We start from the raw sequence: 19,120 nt of genomic DNA, 5'->3' as shown, positions 1-19,120 counted from the left end.
TTCAGTTTCTTGTCAGATTTTTTTCCAACGTCATTTTGTCTTTGAAGTAGTACTTAAAAACAGGATTATGTTGAAAATGTAGTAATATTAAACCCATATGAAGAGTAACAACTTTTAAATTTTCACATTGTATAGAGCTGTCACGCCCTGACCATAGAGAGCTTTTTATTCTCTATGTTGGTTAGGTCGGGGTGTGACTAGGGTGGGTCATCTAGGGCTTTATATGTCTATGTTGGCCTGTTATGGTTCCCAATCAGAGGCAGCTGTTTATCGTTATCTCTGATTGGGAATCATATTTAGGTAGCCATTTCCCCTTTGTGCTTTGTGGGATCTTGTCTATGTATAGTTGCCTCTGCAGTATTATAGCTTCACGTGTCTTTTTTTGTTCTTTGAAGTTTTCTCTTCCTAGTAAAAGGATGGAAACATACCACGCTGCATCTTGGTCCACTTCTTTCGACGAGCGTGACAAGAGCATATCTGTCAATATATTTTCTGACTAGTTTGAACCCTGTCATTTCTTCCAATTCTTCAATTTTTCTTTCCAGATTGTCGAATGTGTTCTAACTTTTTCTTTTCAACAAATCAGAACCACATTTTGAAAAATATTTTGTTTACTGATTCAACACAGTTTTAGGAAAAATAATTACAACATAATCTATCAATCTGTACTTCAAGTTTAGTTTTAATCATTGTGCTTTCTGTTCTTTGACTGCCTGCCATGTTATTGCATGCAGTCAACACTTAATATGTCAATCATGTTAAACACAATTCATTCATCATTTGTCTGTATTGTATTTTTCATGCATTCAACATGAAACACAATGAAGATTGATTGAATAAAACTGTCAGTAATTATTGTTATTGTGGACAGTGGCTGGCTTACCATGGAATTCCAACAGCTATTCGTCCCCATTTTGAGTCATGCAAGTATTATCAACTGTTTCAAAGACTCTGACAATAACTATGGCTAAAGATATATTAGATAAACAAGCGTAACAACAAATGGTGGATCCGCTAGACTTCGTTTCTTTTTAGTCAGTCTGGATAGAAAAACTAGATATTTAAGGAGGAGGAAGGTTAAGAGTGAAAGTGGTTCATAGAGAATAAAATTAACCTCAATGTTATAAACTAGAAGGAGATGATTGTATTCCATTTCCTTAGACAGCTCTTGGATCAGTCTATCTGTGTGTGTGTGTGTGTGTGTGTGTGTGTGTGTGTGTGTGTGTGTGTGTGTGTGTGTGTGTGTGTGTGTGTGTGTGTGTGTGTGTGGGTGTGGGTGTGGGTGTGTGTGTGGGGGGGGGGCGTATGTATGTAAATCTTTGTCAAGTTAAGGACACAAATAACCATACTACATCTCTCTGGTGGGGGAATATACACACTAAAGATGAAAGACTGTGACAACTGCCTGTAGTCAATATCTAATGACCTTAAACATGATTGTGAGAGGACACACACACACACACAAATTACATGTTATTTGTCACATGCGCCGAATACAAATCAAATCAAATCAAATCAAATTTTATTAGTCACATACACATGGTTAGCAGATGTTAATGCGAGTGTAGCGAAATGCTTGTGCTTCTAGTTCCGACAATGCAGTAATAACGACAAGTAATCTAACCTAACAATTCCACAACTACTACCTTATACACACAAGTGTAAAGGGATAAAGAATATGTACATAAAGATATATGAATGAGTGATGGTACAGAACGGCATAGGCAAGATGCAGTAGATGGTATAGAGTACGGTATATACATATGAGATGAGTACTGTAGGGTATGTAAACATAAAGTGGCATAGTTTAAAGTGGCTAGTGGTACATGTATTACATAAAGATGGCAAGATGCAGTGATATAGAGTACAGTATATACATATACATATGAGATGGGTAATGTAGGGTATGTAAACATTATATTAAGTGGCATTGTTTAAAGTGGCTAGTGGTACATTTTTACATAATTTCCATCAATTCCCATTTTTAAAGTGTCTGGAGTTGAGTCAGTATGTTGGCAGCGGCCGCTAAATGTTAGTGGTGGCTGTTTAACAGTCTGATAGCCTTGAGATAGAAGCTGTTTTTCAGTCTCTCGGTCCCTGCTTTGATGCACCTGTACTGACCTCGCCTTCTGGATGATAGCGGGGTGAACAGGCAGTGGCTTGGGTGGTTGTTGTCCTTGATGATCTTTATGGCCTTCCTGTGACATCGGGTGGTGTAGGTGTCCTGGAGGGCAGGTAGTTTGCCCCCGGTGATGCGTTCTGCAGACCTCACTACCCTCTGGAGAGCCTTACGGTTGTGGGCGGAGCAGTTGCCGTACCAGGCGGTGATACAGCCCGACAGGATGCTCTCGATTGTGCATCTGTAGAAGTTTGTGAGTGCTTTTGGTGACAAGCCGAATTTCTTCAGCCTCCTGAGGTTGAAGAGGCGCTGCTGCGCCTTCTTCACAACGCTGTCTGTGTGGGTGGACCAATTCAGTTTGTCCGTGATGTGTACACCGAGGAACTTAAAACTTTCCACCTTCTCCACTACTGACCCGTCGATGTGGATAGGGGGGTGCTCCCTCTGCTGTTTCCTGAAGTCCACAATCATCTCCTTAGTTTTGTTGACGTTGAGTGTGAGGTTATTTTCCTGACACCACACTCCGAGGGCCCTCACCTCCTCCCTGTAGGCCGTCTCGTCGTTGTTGGTAATCAAGCCTACCACTGTAGTGTCATCCGCAAACTTGATGATTGAGTTGGAGGCGTGCATGGCCACGCAGTCGTGGGTGAACAGGGAGTACAGGAGAGGGCTCAGAACGCACCCTTGTGGGGCCCCAGTGTTGAGGATCAGCGGGGTGGAGATGTTGTTACCTACCCTCACCACCTGGGGGCGGCCCGTCAGGAAGTCCAGGACCCAGTTGCACAGGGCGGGGTCGAGACCCAGGGTCTCGAGCTTGATGACGAGTTTGGAGGGTACTATGGTGTTAAATGCTGAGCTGTAATCGATTAACAGCATTCTCACATAGGTATTCCTCTTGTCCAGATGGGTTAGGGCAGTGTGCAGTGTGGTTGCGATTGCGTCGTCTGTGGACCTATTGGGTCGGTAAGCAAATTGGAGTGGGTCTAGGGTGTCCGGTAGGGTGGAGGTGATATGGTCCTTGACTAGTCTCTCAAAGCACTTCATGATGACGGAAGTGAGTGCTACGGGGCGGTAGTCGTTTAGCTCAGTTACCTTAGCTTTCTTGGGAACAGGAACAATGGTGGCCCTCTTGAAGCATGTGGGAACAGCAGACTGGGATAAGGATTGATTGAATATGTCCGTAAACACACCAGCCAGCTGGTCTGCGCATGCTCTGAGGACGCGGCTGGGAATGCCGTCTGGGCCTGCAGCCTTGCGAGGGTTAACACGTTTAAATGTTTTACTCACCTCGGCTGCAGTGAAGGAGAGCCCGCAGGTTTTGGTAGCGGGCCGTGTCAGTGGCACTGTATTGTCCTCAAAGCGGGCAAAAAAGTTATTTAGCCTGTCTGGGAGCAAGACATCCTGGTCCGCGACGGGGCTGGTTTTCTTTTTGTAATCCGTGATAGACTGTAGACCCTGCCACATACCTCTTGTGTCTGAGCTGTTGAATTGCGACTCTATTTTGTCTCTGTACTGGGACTTAGCCTGTTTGATTGCCTTGCGGAGAGAATAGCTACACTGTTTGTATTCGGTCATGTTTCCGGTCACCTTGCCCTGGTTAAAAGCAGTGGTTCGCGCTTTCAGTTTCACGCGAATGCTGCCGTCAATCCACGGTTTCTGGTTTGGGAATGTTTTAATCGTTGCTGTGGGTACGACATCGTCAATGCACTTCCTAATGAACTCGCTCACCGAATCAGCATATTCGTCCATGTTGTTGTTGGACGCAATGCGGAACATATTCCAATCCGCGTGATCGAAGCAGTCTTGAAGCGTGGAATCAGATTGGTCGGACCAGCGTTGAACAGACCTGAGCGCGGGAGCTTGTTGTTTTAGTTTCTGTTTGTAGGCTGGAATCAACAAAATGGAGTCGTGGTCAGCTTTTCCGAAAGGAGGGCGGGGGAGGGCCTTATATGCGTCGCGGAAGTTAGTATAGCAATGATCCACGGTTTTACCAGCCCTGGTAGCACAATCGATATGCTGATAGAATTTAGGGAGTTTTGTTTTTAGATTAGCCTTGTTAAAATCCCCAGCTACGATGAATGCAGCCTCAGGGTGTGTGGTTTCCAGTTTACAAAGAGTCAGATAAAGTTCGTTCAGGGCCATCGATGTGTCTGCTTGGGGGGGAATATATACGGCTGTGATTATGATCGAAGAGAATTCCCTTGGTAGATAATGCGGTCGACATTTGATTGTGAGGAGTTCTAGATCAGGTGAACAGAATGACTTGAGTTCCTGTGTGTTGTTATGATGATCACACCACGTCTCGTTAATCATAAGGCATACCCCCCCGCCCCTCTTCTTACCAGAAAGATGTATGTTTCTGTCGGCGCGATGCGTGAAGAAACCAGCTGGCTGCACCGACTCCGTTAGCGTCTCTTGAGTTAGCCATGTTTTCGTGAAGCAGAGCACGTTGCAATCCCTGATGTCTCTCTGGAATGTTACCCGTGCTCGGATTTCATCAACCTTATTGTCAAGAGACTGGACATTGGCGAGTAGTATGCTAGGGAGTGGAGCGCGATGTGCCCGTCTCCGAAGCCTGACCAGGAGACCGCTACGTTTGCCCCTTTTACGGCGTCGTATAGGGTCCCCGGCTGGGATCAGATCCATTGTATTGGGTGGAAGGCAAAACACTGGATCCGTTTCGGGAAAGTCATATTCCTGGTTATAACGATGGTGAGTTGACGTTAATCGTATATTCAGTAGTTCCTCCCGACTGTATGTAATGAAACCTAAGATTACCTGGGGTACCGATGTAAGAAATAACACATAAAAAAACAAAATACTGCATATTTTCCAAGGAACGCGAAGCGAGGCGGCCATCTCGGTCGGCGCCGGAAGTCAACCGGCGCCGACCGGTGTAGACCTTAAAGTGAAATGCTTACTTAACCAACAATGCAGTTTTAAGAAAATACTAAAATAGAAATAAATAAAAGATAAGAATAACACATAATTAAAGAGAATCAGTAAATAACAATAGTGGGGCTTTATACAGGGGGTACCGATACTGAGTCAATGTGTCAATGTGCGGGGGCACCGGTGTCGAGGTAAATGAGGTAATCTGTAGGTAGAGTTATTAATGTGACTATGCATAGATAATAACAGACAGCAGCAGCAGCATAGAAGGGGGGGGGGGGCCGAGAGGGGGCAATGCAAATAGTCTGAGTAGCCATTTGATAAGGTGCTCAGGAGTCTTATGGCTTGGGGTAGAAGCTGTTTAGAAGCCTCTTGGACCTAGACTTGGTGCTCCGGTACCGTTTGCCGTGCGGTAGCAGAGAGAAAAGTCTATGACTAGGGTGGCTGGAGTCTTTGACAATTTTTAGGGCCTTCCTCTGACACCGCATGGTATAGAGGTCCTAGAAGGCAGGAAGCTTGACCCCGGTGATGTACTGGGCCGTACGCACTACCTTCTGTGGTGCCTTGCGGTCGGAGGCCAAGCAGTTTCCATACCAGGCAGTGATGCAACCAGTCAGGATGCTCTCGATGGTGCAGTTGTAGAAACTTTTGAGGATCTGAGGACCCATGCTAAATCTTTTCAGTCTCCTGAGGGGGAATAGGTTTTGTTGTGCCCTCTTCACGACTGTCTTGGTGTATTTGGACCATGTTAGTTTGTTCGTGATGTGGACGCCAAGGAACTTGAAGCTCTCAACCTGCTCCACTACAGCCCCGTCGGTCCTCCTTATCCTGCAGTCCACTATCATCTCCTTTATCTTGAGCACGTTGAGGGAGAGGTTGTTGTCCTTGCACCACACGGTCAGGTCTCTGACCTCCTCCCTATAGGCTGTCTCATCATTGTCGGTGATCAGGCCTACCACTGTTGTGTCATCAGATAACTTAATGATGGTGTTGGAGTCGTGACTGGCCGTGCAGTCATGAGTGAGCAGGGAGTACAGGATGGGACTGAGGGGCTCCTGTGTTGAGGAAGTCCAGGATCCAGTTGCAGAGGGAGGTGTTTAGTCCCAGGGTCCTTAGCTTAGTGATTAGCTTTGCTTGCACTATGGTGTTGAACGCTGAGCTGTCGTCAATGAATAGCATTCTCACATAGGTGTTCCTTTTGTCCAGGTGTAAAAGGGCAGTGCGGAGTGCAATAGACATTGCATCATCTGTGGATCTGTTGGAGCGGTATGTAAATTGGAGTGGGTCTAGGGTTTCTGTGATAATGGTGTTGATGTAAGATATGCCCAGCCTTTCAAAACATTTCATGGCTACAGACGTGAGTGCTACAGGTCGGTAATCATTTAGGCAGGTTATCTTAGTGTTCTTGGCCACAGGGACAATGGTGATCTGCTTGAAACATGTTGGTATTACAGACACAGACAGGGAGAGGTTGAAAATGTCAGTGAACACACTTGCCAGTTTGTCAGTGCATGCTCGCAGTACACGTCGTGGTAATCCGTCTGGCCCTGAGGCCTTGTGAATGTTGACCTGTTTAAAGGTCTTACTCACATCGGCTGCGGAGAGAGTGATCACACAGTCATCCGGAACAGCTGATGCTCTCATGCATGTTTCAGTGTTACTTGCCTCAAAGCGAGCATAGAAGTTATTTATCTCGTCTGGTAGGCTCGTGTCACTGGACAGCTCCGTCTGTGCTTCCATTGGTAGTCTGTAATAGTTTGCGATCCCTGCCACATCCGACGAGCGTCGGAAGCCGTTGTAATAGGATTCGATCTTAGTCCTGTATTGACGCTTTGCCTGTTTGATTGTTCAACGGCGGGAATAGCGAGATTTCTGATAAGCTTCAGGGTTAGAGTGTACCCTTCAGGTCAGTGCAAATGTTTCCTGTAATCCATGGCTTCTGGTTGAGGTACAGTATATACATACAGTCACTGTGGGGATGACGTCATCGATGCACTTATTGATAAAGCCAGTGACTGATGTGGTGTACTCAATGCCATCAGAAAAATGGTCCTGTAGTTCAGCGTCTGCTTCATCTGACCACTTATTTATAGACCGAGTCACTGGTGCTTCTTGCTTGAATTTTAGCTTGTAAGCAGGAGGATAGAATTATGGTCAGATTTGCCAAATGGAGGGCGAGGGAGAGCTTTATATGCGTCTCTGTGTGTGGAGTTAAGGTCGTCTAGAATATTTTTTCCTCTGGTTGCACATTTAACATGCTGATAGAAATGAGGTAAAACTGATTTAAGTTTCCCTGCATTAAAGTCCCCGGCCACTAGGATTGCCCCCTCTGGATGAGCGTTTTCCTGTTTGCTTATGCCGGTATACAGCTCATTGAGTGCAATTTTAGTGCCAGCATCGGTCTTTGGTGGTATGTAGACAGCTACGAAAAATACAGATGAAAACTCTCTAGCTGGATAGTGTGGTCTACAGCTTATCATGGGATACTCTACCTCAGGTGAGCATAGCCTCGAGACTTCCTTATATATCGTGCACCAGCTGTTGTTTACATAAATGCATAGGCCCCCACCCTGTGTCTTAACAGACGCTTCTGTTCTGTCCTGCCGATAGAGTGTATAACCAGCCAGCTGTATGTTTTTAATGTCGTCGTTCAGCCACGACTCTGTGAAGCGTAAGATATTACAGTTTTTAATGTCCCGTTGGTAGGATATACGTGCATTCAGTTCATTCCACTTATTTTCCAGCGGTTGAACATTAGCTAGCAGGACGGAAGGCAAAGACACATTAGCCACCCGTCACCTGATCCTCCCAAGGCACCTTGATATTTTTCTGCAAAATCTCTGTTTCCTTCTCCAGCGAATGGCGGGGATCTGGGCCTGGTCTGGTGTCTGTAGTATATCCCTCCCATCCGACTCATTGAAGAAAAACTATTTGTCTAATCTGAGGTGAGTAATCGCAGTTCAGATGTCCAGAAGCTCTTTTCGGTCATTAGAGAGAGTAGCAGCAACATTATGTACAAAACAAGTTACGAACAACGCGAAAAAACGAAGAAAATAGCTGGTTGGTTAAGAATAGAATAGAATAGAAAAAATAAAACAAAAAGTGATGGATTGAGGCCAAATTCTTGATCTTTGTTTTCAATCAGACACCAGAGTAATTTCATTCTCTGGAGTCACAATTCGTTCCTCGTGGCTCATAGGGTCATGATCTATAATAAACTAAGATAAAAGGGTAAGACGGCAGCCATCCCCTCCGGCGCCACAGTCTTGTACAGCTAACCTTGTGGGGACACACAATTCAGTCCCATTCAAAATCCTAATTTCCCTAACCCTTAACCCTAACCCTAACCCATACTCTTACCCGTACCCTTACCCTTACCCTAACCCTAACCCTAAATTAAACTAAGCCTTGCTCCTAACCCTAACCCTTAACCCTAACCCATACTCTTACCCTTACCCTAACCCTAACCTTAACCCTAACCCTAATTAAACTAAGCCTAGCTCCTAACCCTAATCCTTAATGTAATTCTAACCCTAACACTAATTCTAACCTTAACCCAAACCCCCCAGAAATAGCCTTTGACTTCGTGGGGACGTCGTCAGTGTCTCCAAACCATATCCCATGTTGTCCCATGTTATGGAAACTAAAAGGTGACAATCGTGAACAACAATTGTGTTAACTGTGGATACACATTAATCCCTCACCCTTCCCTCCCTGTAATCTCTATCTAATTTAGATGGTGTGTTATGAGCTACTAACTGACAAGTAATTATCATAAGTAATGCATAGATCCGTTAGGCCATATCTGGATATGCCAGAAGACATCATGTTAAAACGAGAGCTTGGGATTATAAGATTCTATCTGCAGATGATTCTGAGATAATTGGCTTTAAAGTATCGAAACCTCATTGATTTGAATGGTGTCAGCAATATTTATCTTGTATTCTATGTCAATAAAAACATTTGGACAAAAATGCAGATAGAACCTTATAGTCCCAAACTCTCGAAGAGCTACTAACTAATAAGTAATGACCAGAAGTAGTGCATAGATCCATCAAGCCATTTCTGGATATGCCAGAAGACATCATGTTAGCAGCACATTGAGGTGCATTAACTCTGTTCCTCCTAACCCTTCTAGGTACTCTGGAACACCCGTGTGTAAACACCCGTGTGTAAACACCCATGTGTAAACTTAGGACATTCAGTACTGAACATTCTGATTGATGACATCACAATCGGCTGATCAGTCAGAACTCAGAACTGATTTCTAGAATAGAACTCACAGAGATTTTTTTTCTCTGTTCAAACAGCCCTCACAGTGGGAAGTCATTTACCAAAAGCAACTGTGCGTGACCAACTGTATAAGAACAAAATAAGCGACATACTACCCCAAAGAAGCCACCTCTACCATAATTGACCACATCTGATATTGTGCAAACGTTGCTTTCAAAGTTTTCCAAACGTCGCTTTAGCGTTTTAGCTCAAATGACACTGACTGTCGCTCCCTGAGTCTGTGTTCTGTCAGGCTGACAGAAAATGCCCCAGGAGATTCCTGCACAGACACGCACACGCACACGCACACGCACACGCACAGACACAGACACACACAAACACACACACACACACACAGACAGACAGACAGACAGACAGACACACACACACACACACACACACACACACACACACACACACACACACACACACACACACACACACACACACACACACACACACACACACACACACACACACACACACACACACACACACACACACACACACACACACACACACAGAAGTTCCCTCATATCAGAGGAATGCTGCTCAGACACATTTGTGTTTTGTTAGCTTGTTAGAAGGTCATCTAAACATAAAGTGACGGAGAAAGAGAGGCTGTTCCGGGTTAGGGTGTTAGCTACAGCACACTTTCTGAGGGACAGGAACAAACACACATACACATACACACACATACAGTTGGAAGTTGGAAGTTTGGTTGGAGTCATTAAAACTTGTTTTTCAACCACTCCACAAATGTCTTGTTGACAAACTATAGTTTCGGCAAGTCGGTTAGGACATCTACTTTGTGCATGACACAAGTCATTTTCCAACAATTGTTTACAGACAGATTATTTCACTTATAATTCACTGTATCACAATATCACCTCCACAAATCTGGTTCTTCCTTGGGTGCAATTTCCAAACGCCTGAAGTTACCACGTTCATCTGTACAAACAATAGTACGCAAGTATAAACACCATGGGACCATGCAGCCGTCATACTGCTCAGGAAGGAGACGCGTTCTGTCTCCTAGAGATGAACATACTTTGGTGCGAAAAGTGCAAATCAATCCCAGAACAACAGCAAAGGACCTTGTGAAGATGCTGGAGGATACAGGTACAAAAGTATCTATATCCACAGTAAAACGAGTCCTATATCGACATAGCCTGAAAGGCCGCTCAGCAAGGAAGAAGCCACTGCTCCAAAACCGCCATAAAAAAAGCCAGACTACGGTTTGCAACTGCACAACTGTACTTTTTGGAGAAATGTCCTCTGGTCTGATGAAACAAAAATAGAACTGTTTGGCCATAATGACCATCGTTATGTTTGGAGGAAATAGGGGGACGCTTGCAAGCCGAAGACATCATCCCAACCGTGAAGCAACTGGGGTGGCAGCATCAAGCCCTGACCTCAATCTTATAGAAAATGTGTTGGCAGAACTGAAAAAGTGTGTACGAGCAAGGAGGCCTACAAACCTGACTCGGTTACACCAGGTCTGTCAGGAGGAATGGGCCAAAATTCACCCAACTTATTGCGGGAAACTTGTGGAGGGCTACCCGAAATGTTTGACCCAAGTTAAACAATTTAAAGGCAATGCTACCAAATACTAATTGGGTGTACGTAAACTTCTGACCCACTGGGAATGTGATGAAAGAAATAAAAGCTGAAATAAATCATTCTCTCTACTATTATTCTGACATTTCACATTCTTAAAATAAAGTGGTGATCCTAACTGACCTAAGACAGGGAATATTTACTAGGATTAAATGTCAGGAAATTGAAAAACTGAGTTTAAATGTATTTGGCTAAGGTGTATGTAAACTTCCGACTTCAACTGTATATTCACAGGGGCCTAGTAGGGGTTTAGTAAAAAAAAAAGGCGATTTGAAGTTGTGGAGTAAATTGTGTAGATCATTATCCTTTTCCATGAACATAGATTAAATCTGGTCTTAGACATTGAGTTAGCTTTTTATTCCAGGACTAGGCTTAATCTGTGTCCAGGTAACCCTTATTAAGTCAGATCTTCCTTTTTGTTTTTTACTGTAAATCGGATTTCATCTGTTAAATTTTCAAATGCTTACTAGGCACAAACATTTTAAAATGTACATTTAAGATGTTTAATAGTTTTTCAAGGAACTATATGTTTCAATAATTTAATAGCTCTTTCAAACACCTTAAAAACAATTGTTTTTTTGTCTATTTTAGATGTGAAAACATCCTGAGGGGAACCTCACCAGGCTCCAATGTACAGTACGTTGTGCACCAGCCACTCAAGTTCCTAGTGTTGTAACTCAACATGGCTGCCAGGAATGGGTTTTTCTGCTTTCTGCTGTATGTCTGGCTTTTTGTTAATCCAGTAAGGGGGTATTCACTGAAACACTGCACCCCTGTTCAGAATAAGGTACTCTAGAAAATAGGAACCTACACACCATACCGGAAAACTTTCCCCCAGTCGTGAGATCTTTAGACATTTTCTGTAATAACATTTCAGCAATCAAAGGGTTTAAAGGTCTAAAAGTCCTCAAATTCGAGTCCATGTCCAGTAATGTGATCTCTCATGTTGAAGACGGCGCTTTCTACCATTCTAGTTCTGCAGCAACTAGACCTGAGCTATAACAAACTCACCACCATCTCAGACCACATGTTTCAGGGCCAACTTCTCAGCGCTGAACCTGGAAAACAACCTGACCATACCTATTGAATCATTATCCCTTCAGTCTCTCTCAAGTTTACTGGTAGTGAACTTAGGCAGCAACAAAATACATCATCTAAAGGATGTTCAGCACCTCTTACGTTTAACAAATCTACATTAGTAGGAACAAATGTTCCTCTTTTGAATCAATGGAAACATTAAAGGGCTGATGTTGCTGGATGTATCTTGTAATCCTTTGGAAAAGTTCAGTATCACAGCAGATGTTCTCCCGAACCTTAAGAATTTAGACCTCTCCTACTGTGTCCAAAATGGAAGCATGGAATGGGATGTGGCGGACAGTTATTTTCTGAGTGACATGTACAAGCTTGACTTGAACGGTGTCCAGATGTCTTTGGAGGGTATGAGTATGGGGCTGCAAGGCCTGAACTCCTTGTTAGCTTCTCTGGCGCTTTCTAATTTAGGGAAAAATAAATACCCCTATATCAAAGTTCTAACCGATATTGCCTAACACATACCTAGATTGGGCAATGGGCACACTTCTACTGAAATATGACATCAGTTTGTATCTGAGGAATTGCTCCAGTATTGAAGTCAGCCAACAAAACTGGATTTATCAGATAATAATATGTCTGATCTGTCTATGTCCTCATTCAGATCTCTTAAGCAGCTGACATATCTATGACTGTGCCACAACAAGTTTTCATCTGTTCTCTCCACATGGGAAATCCTTGATCTCAGTTGCAACAGTATCAATAATCACATTTTAGTCAATTAGCAGACGCTCGTATCCAGAGCGACTTAAAGGAGCAATTAGGGTAAAGTGCCTTGTTCAAGGGTACATTGACAACGCCTTGTCATCTCTGGGATTTGAACCAGCAACCTTTCAGTTACTGGCCCAACAGATTAAGCCTCTATGCTTTACTGATCAGATTTGGCACATTTTACAAGACTCATAGAACTGTCCATTTACAGTAATACAATTCATAATCTAGAAAATGATGTCTTCCAGGATTTAAAGGCCTTAACGGTCCTAAAACTGGTAGAAAATAGTATCCTGAACATGAATAGTGCTTTCAAAAATGGTTTGGAAAAACTAGAGATCTTTGAGATTGGAGGAAATAAACTAAACTCCATTGGGAAAGAAGACTAAAAGACTAAATTCAAATTACCAGTATGAATGACAGAGCCTTTGAGGGATTGGTCAACCTTACAGATCTCATTCTGTATGGAAATAAAATCCCTTCAAGAGCAATTAGACAACTATAAAATGGACGAACCCTCGCTAAACGCTCCATCGTTCTTTCTCTTGAATATCTGAAAATCTACAGCCAGTGTCCGGAAGGAATGCATAATCTACTATCAAGCTGTCTTGAAGGTGAAGTCTCTATTAACAATATGGTTAAGGAATCTCAGTATTAAATCTCTGCACCCAGACACATTCACTTACACACCCCAGTTGATGTACCTTGACATCAGCAACAATATATTCACAACTCTCACTCCAGAGCTGTGTTACCCAATCCTAGAACTCAGGAAAATCTTACTGTTAAAATCTGCACAGGAGTCTTTAGATTTCCTTATAGGAGCCAATTATTGCAAGTGTTCCACTTGCAAGTAAGAAATAACGAACTTACAGCTGTCAATGAGATAGTGATGCATGCTCTCCCTTCTTTGAGTTACCTGGACCTGAATAATAACTTATTTAATTGTGACTGCAGCAATGCTTGGTTCATTCAGTGGGTGATAAACAAAATCCAAATGTAAGTTCTGAGATGGCAAGTGGTCTATACCTAGTACCTCTTCCTGGCTTATCTCTACGACACTAAACAGAGATGCAGCTTTGATTTTTTGTATTTAACTAGGAAAGTCAGTTGAAAACAAATTCTTATTTACAATGACGGCCTACCCCGGCCAAATCCCTAACCCGGACAACCCTGGGCCAATTGTGCACCGCCCTGTGGGACTCCCAATCACGGACGGTTGTGATACAGCCTGGAATTGAACCATGGTCTGTAGTGACACCTCTAGCACTGAGATGCAGTGCCTTTGACCGCTGCGCCACTCGGGAGCCTCAAGTTAATCAGTATGACACCTTCATCTCCTACAACGACCATAATGAGCCCTGGGTCATGAGGGAGCTACAGCCAGAGCTGGATGGGTAGCAGGGTTGGAGGCTATGTCTGCACCACCGTGACGTCCAGCCAGGCAAACCCACTATAGAAATCATCACAGACGCCATCTAAGAGTGGTTTATTCACATACAGCTAGCTAGCATACAGCCAAAGATGCTCCTTGTTATATCTGTGATACAGCGGTGCTGGTACATCCAGGTACCTCCAAGTGAATGTGACCATGTAACTAGGCAACAATAATCAACAAAACATTCCATCTTTAGGCTAGTGTTCAAAATATAAGCCAAACCACTGGCTCTGGCTGGAGAAAGTTTGTCATAAGCATTTAGGGATAACTTCGCAATCTAATGTCATCTTCAAATATTCAAAATTGTGTCCACTGCCAGTGAGAATCTGTACTGCAGAGAGGTAGAGGAGGAAGCTTATGTTGCTGATTGCATTTCATTCTCAGTACATAGTCATAAACATGCAGGAAAAAATTACTGAGAGACACATAATTTACGAATATATTGTGGATGTTATGAGCCCTTTGCTGTTCACACAATAAACCTATTTTCAACAATATCTCTACCGTCACACAATGCAGATGAAAGGGTACAGGGTTAGTTATCATAATCTTGGCGCACACTGTTCATGCAACTACACAACATTATTAGTTGGCTAACTAGTGTTCTACGAAGCAATAGCAATGGTGGTCCAGTAGCAGAATGTGTATGACAGAGAATTAGCAATTAGTTCTTTATAAGGATCTCCATGGTGTACTGTATGTACGCACCATATAGGACGTGAGGAACATGTGTTTGTGACATGCTAGGGTTTTGCCCTGCATGCCGTATGCAGTGCTTACAGGTAAGAACACGGGGACATGGATGCTGAAATACCTAGGTATTAGCTCGGTAGGTGAATGCAAAGCATGCAAAGTTAGAGCACAGGTAGGGTTCTAATTATAGGGGGACTGGACATCACAATAGTAACTGAAATACCGATATCAATGAACCCCCAGTCAATGGGGTTATCCAACCCTGAGCAAAATAGTAGTGGACTACAATACACCTGTAGGCTTTCTGTAGATTGGAATACATTTTATTCCATTTCAAAGTCTGTTTGCAATTGTGTCCTAATGTCTTAATGTTTCTGCAATGATTAATACAAGTTTGTAATATTCATATCTTTGTCATTTCTGCCTAATTTGAACTAGAAAGTTATCCACTTGCCAATGCTAGCTAGCTGACAAGCTAATGAACCAAAACACTAGCTAGTTTGCAAGATTAAATTCACATGATGATCTTGCAAGTAAAGCATGGTCATTGAACCTACTGGAGGTTGAGAAAGTATCAGAACTCAGGATAAGACCCAGACGCAGACAGCTAGAATCACAGATGTTTATTGACCAAACGGGGGCAGGCAAAAGACAGGTCAAGGGCAGGCACAGGTCTGTAATCCAGGGCAGAGTCAGTAAGGTACAGAACAGCAGGCAGGCTCGCGGTCAGGGGAGGCAGAGGTTCGTAATCTGGTCAGAGTCAGGCAGGTACAGAACGGCAGGCAGGCTCGGGGTCAGGGCAGGCAGAGGTTCGTAATCTGGTCAGAGTCAGGCAGGTACAGAACGGCAGGTAGGCTCGGGGTCAGGTCAGGCAGAATGGTCAGAACCGGGGAAACTAGGAAACAGAAACTTGAGAAAACAAGAAGATGGGAAAGCACACTGGTAAGAACTGACAAGACAAGCCGACCTGGCTACAAACAAACAGAGAACACAGGAATAAATGCACAGGGGATAATGGGGAAGATGGGCGACACCTGGAGGGGGGTGGAGACAAGCACAAAGACAGGTGAAACCGATCAGGGTGTGACAGTAAGAGTGCAATAGCTTACTGATGTTTTTCTGAAGGAAATGTGCCATATCATATCTTTTAATCTGTTAATTCATGTGAGGATTCTCTGTCTCCTTCACCAAACTGTATCATTCACTGACATTTATTTTAGATCCAGATTTACTAAACCCAGATACCTATTCAGCCACTACCTGTGTGTGTGTGTGTGTGTGTGTGTGTGTGTGTGTGTGTGTGTGTGTGTGTGTGTGTGTGTGTGTGTGTGTGTGTGTGTGTGTGTGTGTGTGTGTGTGTGTGTGTGTGTGTGTGTGTGTGTGTGTGTGTGTGTGTGTGTGTGTGTGTGTGTGTGTGTGTGTGTGCCCTCCTTTGCACTGAGAGCGATCTCCTGTGAAAACCTCAAAAGGTCACTGAATAAACTGTTATTGTGTTTCAGTGTGCGTGTGTGCCTGTGTGTGCCTGTGTGCATGTGTGTGTAACCCCTGCCACGGTTTGCGTGTTGAACAGACATCAGTGCTAGGTCCTCCCATCCCACAGGGTTGTTTGAATCTTCTCAGGAGACCCACACTCTCCTCTCCACACACACACACACACACACACACACACACACACACACACACACACACACACACACACACACACACACACACACACACACACACACACACACACACACACACACACACACACACACACACACACACACACACACACACACTCTCTCATCAGCACACATGCGTGATTAGGTTTCTACCATCTGTAAAATATGTATGACTAGCTGAGGGAAGGCGTGTGTGCTTGTTTGTGTAAAAGGTGAAATATTAAAGATGGGGATGTGTGAAACTCACTCCTCACCCTGAGGTATCGCCCCTTGTGCCATTGAAGAAGGTCTTTTCAAAAGTGCAATGGGTTGGAATGCTTCAGGATGCCAGTCATGTGGGTTTTAAGTTCTGAGTTCGAGACTGTATGAGCCGATCAGGGGAAAGCGGTAACCACTAAGCAAGCAGCATGACGTTGTTCTTGACATTTGCATGCACTGCGTGCCTGAGTGTGTGTGCGTACGCGCGTGCGTGTGTGTGCAAGTGTGTTTTCATATCTGTCTCCTTCATTGACCATGGTATCCTCTATCTGTTATGTAACAGTAGTGTGGCCTTATTAGGAGGTCCCTATTCTAGTTGAATTATTCACATATGGTGTTTGTTCCCTGTTAGCTACGCCTCGCTGCTATACATTCCACAGGAATTACACCCAGTTTACTCTCTCAATCTTTTTATTTATTTTTATTTACTTCACCTTTATTTAACCAGGTAGGCAAGTTGAGAACAAGTTCTCATTTACAATTGCGACCTGGCCAAGATAAAGCAAAGCAGTTCGACACATACAACAACACAGAGTTGCACATGGAGTTAAAACAAATATACAGTCAATAATACAGTAGAAAAATAAGTATATATACAGTGGGGCAAAAAAGTTTTTAGTCAGCCACCAATTGTGCAAGTTCTCCCACTTAAAAAGATGAGAGAGGCCTGTAATTTTCATCATAGGTACACTTCAACTATGACAGACAAAATGAGAAAAGAAAATCCAGAAAATCACATTGTAGGATTTCTTATGAATTTATTTGCAAATTATGGTGGAAAATAAGTATTTGGTCAATAACAAAAGTTTATCTCAATACTTTGTTATATACCCTTTGTTGGCAATGACAGAGGTCAAACGTTTTCAGTGGGTTTGGCGACGAGTATGAAGCGAGGGCCAGCCAACGAGAGCGTACAGGTCGCAGTGGTGGGTAGTATATGGGGCTTTGGTGACAAAACGGATGGCACTGTGATGGACTGCATCCAATTTATTGAGTAGGGTATTGGAGGCTATTTTGTAAATGACATCGCCGAAGTCGAGGATCGGTAGGATGGTCAGTTTTACGAGGGTATGTTTGGCAGCATGAGTGAAGGATGCTTTGTTGTGAAATAGGAAGCCGATTCTAGATTTAACTTTGGATTGGAGATGTTTGATGTGAGTCTGGAAGGAGAGTTTACAGTCTAACCAGACACCTAGGTATTTGTAGTCCACATATTCTAAGTCAGAACCGTCCAGAGTAGTGATGCTGCACGGGCGGGCAGGTGCAGGCAGCGATCGGTTAGCAAAAATCTGATCATTGCATGCTGGTATTAGACAGACAGACAGACAGACAGACAGACAGACAGACAGACAGACAGACAGACAGACAGACAGACAGACAGACAGACAGACAGACAGACAGACAGACAGACAGACAGACAGACAGACAGACAGACAGACAGACAGACAGACAGACAGACAGACAGACAGACAGACAGACAGACAGACAGACAGACAGACAGACAGACAGACAGACAGACAGACAGACAGACAGACAGACAGACAGACAGACAGACAGACAGACAGACAGACAGACAGACAGACAGACAGACAGACAGAGGCTGAACCGTACAGCAGTCAGTGACCATAAGAACAAAGGCATACACTGACACAGAGGAAAGAATTCCAATGAGAGACTTGCCGCAGTATTGTGTTTTCACAGCCTCTGAAGACCTTGAGTAAAGTGTAGAGTTAGAGTGTGTGTGTGTGTGATTATTATAAGAGTGCACAGGGAGCATGTACTGTATATATCATTTCACTAATTGCAGTGCTCTACTGTAATTACAATGCTATAGGGACACACTGCTCTCAGATCACATTATTTAAAGCCTTCATCCAGCTTCTACTGTCCATCATACAATACATACAGAGTTCTTATCTACTGTACTCCCCTCCCTCTCTCCTCTCCCTCCTTCTTCTCCTCTCCTTCTTCTCTCTCTTCTGGATGTTGGTCTCTCCTCTTCTCCATATCTCTTCTCTGCTCTCTTCTTCTCTCCTTCCCTCCTTGCCTTGTTTCAGAGAAACAAATAATAATCTTTTTTTGCTTTATACTGTACATGTATCCGCCTCACAGTCAGAGAAATAAGTAGTACTGCTAGGTTTTACATTAAATCAAAGTTAAATGTAACAAATAACAAAAAAATGTATAAGAAATGTACAAATGATACATTTGTAACATCGATATTTAATAACCCATTACAGTAACACACAAAAAATAAATGATTCTATCTTGTGCCAAATAATGGTATTTTGGCTTGTAACCATAGCGGAACCCTTTTTGGTGCTATATGGAACCTTTTTTAAAAGGTTCTATGAATAACCATGG

General features: G+C 43.5%; 2 pseudogenes; both read left to right on the top strand.

The window, feature by feature from the left end:
- Positions 1-11,585: 11,585 nt before the first annotated feature.
- On the top strand, positions 11,586-12,717 carry LOC139580300 (uncharacterized; annotated as a pseudogene).
- Positions 12,718-13,208: 491 nt separating this feature from the next.
- Positions 13,209-14,185, top strand: LOC139580299 (toll-like receptor 4; annotated as a pseudogene).
- Positions 14,186-19,120: the final 4,935 nt, after the last annotated feature.

Source organism: Salvelinus alpinus, chromosome 7 (genome assembly GCF_045679555.1).
Source record: "Salvelinus alpinus chromosome 7, SLU_Salpinus.1, whole genome shotgun sequence".
NCBI lineage: Eukaryota > Metazoa > Chordata > Actinopteri > Salmoniformes > Salmonidae > Salvelinus > Salvelinus alpinus.
Note: the sequence above shows the minus strand (reverse complement) of the source record. Positions and strands in the feature narration are given on the sequence as shown.